The following is a 7,892-nucleotide window of genomic DNA, read 5'->3' as shown; positions in this document are numbered from 1 at the left end:
CCCGCGCCGGCGGCGGCGGCGTCGTCGGCGGCGGCGGCGTCGCAGACGGGCCCGGAGGCGGCGCGGCGGGTGGTGGTCGTGGTCGTGGCCGTGGCGGCGGCGGCAGCGGCGGCGGCAGGAGCCACAACTGGAGGGCCGGCGGCGGCGGCGGCGGGGCAGCTCCCCCGGACCCCGCGCGGGGTCGCCGGGGCAGGTGGCGTCCTGCGAGGAATGCGCGGAGGTGGCGGCGCCCTCTCCTTCGCCGTCCCCTCCTCGCGCCGGCGGATCCCGGCGGCGGCGCCGGCGGCGGCGCCCGCGGGCTGTGGAACTTGAGAATTTCGTGGCCAACACGTTGCTGCTGAAAGCTCGCCAAGGTGGGTGCACGGCGGGCGCCCGACTCCCACCCCACCCGGACCCTCCGAGGAGCCCGGATCCCCGCAGAGCCCCGCCCCACGGCCCGCCTGTCCTCGCTCTCGGGTCCCGCGGGTCGGCGAGGCGTCCGCTGCCCTGCACTTTCTCAGCACGCAGGACCCCAGGTATAGGTGGTCTGCGCCCAGTGCTCGTTAGCCTGAGCCTGCTGCGTGGACCTGCCGCCCCCCGCACGGTCCAGTGCGTCAGCGCCCGACGAGCAGTGTCCTACCCCGAGGACGGGGAGGCGGGAGCACCGAGCGAAGCCGGCAGAAAACGACTGTGCCTTTGTGGTCTGTGCCGCCCTGGGCGAGAGCGGTCGTGTAGTGTCTGCGTATCGGTATTTGGGCGCAGCGTCTTGATTCTAGGTCTGGTCTGCGGCTTTGTGGTTTGTGGAGAGGAAATAGGTCAGGAGAAATTCGGAAAGGCAGCGGTTGGTTCAGCCCTTCCTCTCGGAGGTCGCTGGTAGCGTCCTGTGTCTCCCACGAGGCTGAAGAGCGGGAGTCGAGGCTGGAGAGCCGGTGACCAGCTGCCCACCTGCGGTTCTTCAGCCCCGGGCCTGATGCCGGCGATGGAGCAGGTGCTGCGTCCTTGCGCTGCGTCCGCGATCTGTGCCCGCCCGACGGGCGCAGTGGCCAGAATGGAAGACCACGGGGGTGGGGGGAAGGGGTTATGCGCAACATCCCAGGGCCGGGAAGGGGTGCTCCTGGTGACTCAGGGTGCTTTTGGCAAGCGCCAGTGAATTTCTCTTGTGATTGGAATAGCAAGTAACGTTTTGTGGAAGAAGTTAACCTGAAAGACCGCTCTTTTCAGATCTTTGGGGGTTGTTTCTTTTTGAATCCACTCCCCCCTTCCCATCTGTGTCCTAGGTGTCTTTCATGAGGAAAGGTGGGATCCCAAAGTGCCTGGTTCCTCAACCCACTGTAGCCCTTGGGTCAGAAACATTTGAAAGGAATTCTTGAAGTAACAGTGACTGGTGCCGAGAATTAGGTGCTCAAGTGAGGGTTTATTTTTTTATTTTTATTTTATTTTATTTTATTTTTTTAAAGATTTTATTTATTTATTTGACAGAGAGAAATCACAAGTAGGCAGAGAGGCAGGCAGAGAGAGAGAGAGAGAGGAGGAAGCAGGCTCCCTGCTGAGCAGAGAGCCCGATGTGGGACTCGATCCCAGGACCCTGAGATCATGACCTGAGCCGAAGGCAGCGGCTTAACCACTGAGCCACCCAGGCGCCCTCAAGTGAGGGTTTAAATGGAAGGATCCAGATTTAAGAAGTAGTGAACTTTTATTTTCTAAAGTGGCTTTTCTGTGAAGAGTTGAGAATAGAGGGGCGCCTGGGTAGCTCAGTGGGTTAAAGCCTCTGCCTTCAGTTCAGGTCATGATCTCAGGGTCCTGGGACGGAGGGTCACATCCCTCTCTCTGCTCAGTGGGGAGCCAGCTTCCCCCTCTCTCTGCCTGCCTCTCTGCCTACTTGTGATCTCTCTTTCTATCAAGTAAAATCTTAAAAGAAAAAAGTTGAGAATAGAGATCTTCTCTTGAATTATTTTGGATAGAAGACTGAAGATGGGTGGGAAGAGAACAGGGTCTTACTTTTCTGTTAAGGTGGTGGGGTGACCTCAGCAGTAGGTTTCAGTGGAACATGTGATTGTGTCCAGTGTTTCTCACTTTGAACTCCAGGTTGGTCACAGAGATGAATCGTCCTTTGTGGAAATCGGCTCTGACCCAACCTCAGCCCGTTTTCTTTCCACTGTATCATCCTCTCTGGGTGTAGTGTACGAAGACAGGCTGTCAAGCAGATTTCTGTACAACGTTGTAGAGATTAGATGAGGAGGTAAAATGTAATTGCTTTCGAAATGCTAAATACATAAAACGAGGGGCTCTTGGCTGACTCAGTCGGAAGAGCATGCTACTTACTCTTGGTCTCTGGGCTGTGAGTCCGAGCCCCACGTGAGATATAGAGATTACTTAAAGAAATACATAGAGCCAGTAGACTGCAGTGATCCATCCTTCCTTTCTTCCTTCTGTCCTTTTTTATTTTATTTTTTTTAAGATTTTCTTTCTTTATTTGATGGACAGAGATCACAGGCTGGCAGAGAGACAGGAGGAAGCAGGCTCCCTGCTGAGCAGAGAGCCTGATGCAGGGCTCGATCCCAAGACCCTGAGATCACGACATGAGCAGAAGGCAGAGGCTTAACCCTCTGAGCCACGCAGGCGCCCCTTTCTTTCTTTTTTAAAGATTTTCTTTATCCATTTGACACAGGGAGAGAGAGCACAAGCAGGGGCTGGGGAGAGGGAGAAGCAGGCTTCCCGAGGAGCAGAGAACCCGATGCGGGCCTCAATTCCAGGACCCTGGGATCATGACCTGAGCCGAAGACAGATGCTTCACAGACTGAGCCACCCAGGCAACCCAGCAGTGATACTTTCTAAAGAGTTTTAATTTTCGTTTCCTAAAGTATTAACGCATACTGGTGTGATCATTGTGAGGTCTGCCGTTTGTCAGCAGGGAATGTTTACTGCTATGTTCAGAAAGAGTTGTTACGTCTGGGTGGTTAATGCTTAGAGAAGTTAAATATGAGATATTAGAAAGATGAATATATGGTGAGTGTTGGTTATAACTTAGGGTTGTTCTCCCAAATTGAAACTTTATTTGCTTTAGCAGCTCATGCATGTTCCCTAGGGAGTGTCTTCTTGGACCTCTCTGTTCATGGCTGGTTCCTCACTTAGTTTCTTTGGCTCATATATTGGAAAATTAACATTTGAGAGGAGTGTACATAGTACAGCAGTTATATGTTGGCCTTGGGAATCACAGTATTGATTTAATATTATGAGTGGGTCCACTCATTCTCTGGGATTTATTGCAAATAAAATCAATCTCTCTGTTTTTGTTCTCAAACAGTAGGTATTTAAAACTGTTCCTCCTTTTCAGGAATGTTGGCAGATAATGCTGCATTGAAAAAGTTGTCACTTTGCCACGCACACTTTAAGGAAGTAGAAAATGATCCTACTGTTGATAAAACACAAAATCACTTTTTTTTAACATTTAGCATTTTTTCTTTCTTTCTTTCTTTTTTGAAGATTTTATTTATTTATTTGATAGAGAGAGAGATCACAAATAGGCAGAGAGGCAGGGGGAGAGGGGAAGCAGACTCCCCGCTGAGCAGAGAGCCTGATGCGGGGCTCTATCCCAGGACCCTGAGATCATGACCTGAGCTGAAGGCAGAGGCTTTAACCCACTGAGCCACCCAGGCGCCCCTAGAATTTTTTCTTGTGTTACACCTTTGCTAAGCAATTTGTGACCTTTCATAGCTTTAAATGATAACCTTAAATTGTTTCACATCCTACTTCTTTTTGTTTTTTCCCCCTTTTTAAAGAGTATATTTATTTATTTGACAGATAGAGATCACAAGTCGGCAGACAGGCAGGCAGAGAGAGAGGAGGAAGCAGGCTCCCTGCTGAGCAGAGAGCCCGATGCGGGGCTGGATCCCAGAACCCTGAGATCATGACCTCAGCTGAAGGAAGGGGCTTGGCCCACTGAGCCACCCAGGTGCCCCTCACATCCTACTTCTGAGGAGACTTTCACCCTGTTTTGTCTCTCGGAAAAATTGACAGCATGAATGCAGAGGGGAGAATAAGGATGTGTACATCGAGTGTGGATTTGGTCTTACATGTAGTATTTCTTTCAGATTTCAGCTGATGGTGTTTTTAGCAGTTGATTGGCATAGTTAATACATCTGGTATCATTCATACTGTCTCTTGCTGAGGCCTCCTCCCCAGGATTTTGGTTTTATGGGGTTTCTAGAAGTAGCTTACAAATCTTTTGATTCCGGAAGTATAGTAGCTAATATTTTTTGTTTTCCTTCATCATACTTCATTTGATCCCACACCAAAGAGCTACTTAATACATTTTTGTTATTTAAAAAAATGAACACTTTTGTGTTCTTTGCACCTGTTCTTGTTTGCTGGCTATTCCAACCTTCAGTGCATCAGGTCCTCCTTGCTTTCTTCTTGTTCAATTCTTTCCACCCTTCCAGAATCTGGTTTATCTTTGTATCTTGGTCTGCTTCTCCCAGCTTGGAGAGTGTGTACTGTCTGCCCTCAGGGAATTTGGAACTTGGGGTTGAGAACATGGCATAGTCCGTGATTATCCAGCTAAATTGTAATCTGTGCATGCATGGACAAGGCATAGGTTTACTTTGATTTTATATTCCTTTCAGTGCTGCCTAGCCATTTAAGCTGTACTTGGTAAAACCACTGGAGACTAAGGGGGTGATTTGTTATTTTGCTGAATTCAAGAAAGAAAAGGTGAAATTCATACTAAAAATGAAAGGATTGGCTGCATTTGGAGGGAATAAAGTGTGTTCCAAGTTTGCTATAGAGCCTAGCGGTTGAAAAGGATAGTTAACATCAGTGCCCGTTTCCTCTGTCCAGGCAACACGCTAAATTCTTCATGGGCAATATCCCAGCCAGTCCTGTCCCTCCTTTCCTAACCTGTAACCTCCTCCTAACCTCTTCTAACTGGACTGACGATAATTCTACTTCTCAGTGTTAAGAGGATTGCATGGGATAATGTGGCACAGTGCTTGGTGCTCAGAAAGTGCTCAGTAGAATAGTTGTGGCTGTAGATTTTGTTGTTACATCCAGTGTCATGATGAAGAATTGGCACTTGAATATGAAGTTGTTTTAATTGACCTTGAACCTCATTCTTTGTCTCAGTCCATGCTCATTCTGGATTTCCCAAAAACATAGCTTTCCTGTTCCTGAATTCTCACTTTTGGGTGGTCCTTGTACCTCATTTAGCCTTAAGCTTTGTTATTTCTCATGTCCATTCCTGTCTGTCCTCATCTAGTGCGCACACACATCCCTGCACCCCCTCCCTCAGTGCCGTGGTTCTCTATAGCTCTTAAGTTGACTGAGGGACAGAATTTCCTCGCTGGTCTATTTCCAGACTTTGTTCTCCTTTGTCATCTCCAGTGCTGTTAGAACACTCTTTCTGAAACACAGATTTGTTCTCTTAATCTTCGGTTTAAAATGCAACCCTAGCTTTGCGCAGTGGCAGTATCGTAGCCAATGAGGTTTATCCGAGGCGCGATTATTGCTAATTAAAATGCAACCCTAGACCTCCATTCCAGGATCCCCACAGGGTCCTCCCTGTCCTCGCACCCAATAGATGCTCTACAAATGCGAACCGTGACTGAGGACAAAAGAGCACATCTCAGGAATTCTTTCCATACCGATGATAACCAGAAATTAAGGTTTCAAACTAAGCTGTCTTTTTATTATTTATTTATTTATTTAATTTTTTAAAAGATTTTATTTTATTTATTTGACAGAGCGATCACAGGTAGACAGAGAGGGGGAAGCAGGCTCCCTGCCGAGTAGAGAGCCCGATGCGGGACTCGATCCCAGGACCCTGAGATCATGACCTGAGCTGAAAGCAGAGGCTTAACCCACTGAGGCACCCAGGCACCCTAAGCTGTCTTTTTAGTGGTCTGGAAATAGGGAACAAAAACTGAGATTTTATTCACCTTTGGAATGTCACTAGTGAGTGCTTTTTGCTTTATTTAATTTTAATATTTCTGTTTTTATTAAATCAGTATTAAAATGTAATTATATATACAGTGCAACCTCTAGTTCCTCTTTCAGTATTTACATGCTCATCACTAACAAAGACAGTGGGTTCAACTGTAACTAATTATGATGTTAGAAAAAAGCCAAACACATGTGTTTTGTGTTTTTTGTTTTTTAGAATGGAAACTGTTAGCATTCCTAGTTCAAAGAACACATTGGCAATACTATCTTTGTGGCCCCCCTTACTCCTGTGCTGCTTTGTCTCACTTCCTGGCAGAGACATTGTGGTTGAGCGTTTGCAGGGTAATCCGAGATATTTTTTTGTGAGCATTTGTGTGTACTAGATTTGCCAGTTGGACAAGGCTGCTGAACTAGTTGCATCCCGTACCACCACCCCCAACCCCACCGCCAACCTCTAGGAGCACTTTTACAGATGAGGGAAGCAGAAGTAACTTGCTGAAGGTCTCATTACTAGTTAATGGGAGCATCAGGGTTCAGCCCAGGTCGGTCTGGCCCCAAACACATGCTCTAACCAGTCCTGTAATGCTGTCGAAACACTCCTCAGTTTGCTGCTTTTAATGAAAACAGGTTGATCTTTTGTCTTTAGCTTCTGGCATGAAATTAGCTTTCTAGATGTAGGAATGTCAAGTGCTGGTTGGACCGCGTGAAAGCACAGTTGATAGAAGTTAGGACGTGGCGGGGAAGGTGGGGCCGTTGGATTTTCATCTGACAAGGAGAACTTTGGAGACATTGTCTGTGTTTGCACCCCGAGAACTACAGAGCCAACAGCGTTGTGCAGAGTTATATCAGGAGTCCATACAAGAGCCAAAAGTGATGGTGAAGCGTTTGGCATGGGGCAGAGCCTTCCTGTGGTCACTCTGGTTCTAGAAGGAAAGAATTTGGAGCCTCTCTGCTCCCTGTTTTGATTACATTTTCCTAACATTCTCAGTGTTCTTTACTTCCAGTGCTTCATTGCGTTAAACACAGCATGATCTCAAAAGGACAGCCTTCTCACGTCCCTTCATCAAGCTAGGAACAGAATTCATGACTGGTTCTGTTCTACTAATTAAAAAAAATTTTCCAAGGGATCCATAACTTTAAAAATCAGAGAATAGGGGCGCCTGGATGGCTCAGTGGGTTAAGCCTCTGCCTTCGGCTCAGGTCATGATCTCAGGGTCCTGGGATCAAGTCCCGTGTCGGGCTCTCTGCTCAGCAGGGAGCCTGCTTCCCTTCTTCTCTCTCTGCCTGCCTTTCTGCCTGCTTGTGATCTCTGTCTGTCAAATAAATAAATAAAATCTTTAAAAAAAAAAAAATCAGAGAATAAAAGGACTTCTGACGGAAAGTTCTAGCCTTCCTCATACTCCTTTTCTTCCTCTAAACTGAAAGTTTATCCCTTTGCTCACCCCGCCAATTCACATGTTGAAACCCAGTTCCTGATGTGATGGTATTTGGAGGTGCTTAGTTCATGAAGGTAGAGCCCTCATACAAGGGATCAGTGCCCTTATAAAAGACACCCCACAGAGCTCCCTGGCCCCTTCGGCCACATGAGGACACATTGAGAAGATAGCCATCTGTGAACTGGGAAGATGCTGAGTCTGTGCACCTTGATAATGGACTTCCAGTGTCTAGAACTGTGAGAAAGAAGTGTTGTTTATAACCCCCCACTCCCCCCACCCATGTATGGTATTTTGTTACAGCAGCAGGAGCAGACGAAGACCCCACTCCCCTCAGGTCCAGCTCCACTAATTCTTCCCATGACTTCTTTTGTCGTTACTTTGGCAGTTATTGTTGAATTTCTAAAGAATAGCGCTCGTCCATTTAGACTTCTATTAGCTTTATGCTGTTGGATGCGGACGTAGCTCCCTTAAACCAGCTCCTCCATCTTCTTTCTCCCTCATTCATGTAGTTAAATCACTGTTTTAAATTCCTGTATTGGT

At 47.6% G+C, this 7,892-nt stretch overlaps 1 protein-coding gene and 1 pseudogene across 1 annotated transcript in view; both read left to right on the top strand.

Annotated features, from left to right (window-relative positions):
• The first annotated feature begins 245 nt into the window (after positions 1 to 245).
• The window catches only part of GRK4 (G protein-coupled receptor kinase 4), a 111,099-nt gene continuing 103,452 nt past the window's right edge, over positions 246 to 7,892 (top strand). Inside the window, exon 1 of the mRNA XM_059166575.1 lies at positions 246 to 353. The gene's annotated coding sequence lies outside the window, so the exon portion shown is untranslated. The remainder of the gene's footprint in view (positions 354 to 7,892) is intronic.
• Positions 5,426 to 5,509, top strand: LOC131822810 (U4 spliceosomal RNA; annotated as a pseudogene).

This window comes from Mustela lutreola, chromosome 1 (genome assembly GCF_030435805.1).
Source record: "Mustela lutreola isolate mMusLut2 chromosome 1, mMusLut2.pri, whole genome shotgun sequence".
Taxonomy (NCBI): domain Eukaryota; kingdom Metazoa; phylum Chordata; class Mammalia; order Carnivora; family Mustelidae; genus Mustela; species Mustela lutreola.
This window is presented reverse-complemented; position numbering and strand designations above follow the sequence as displayed.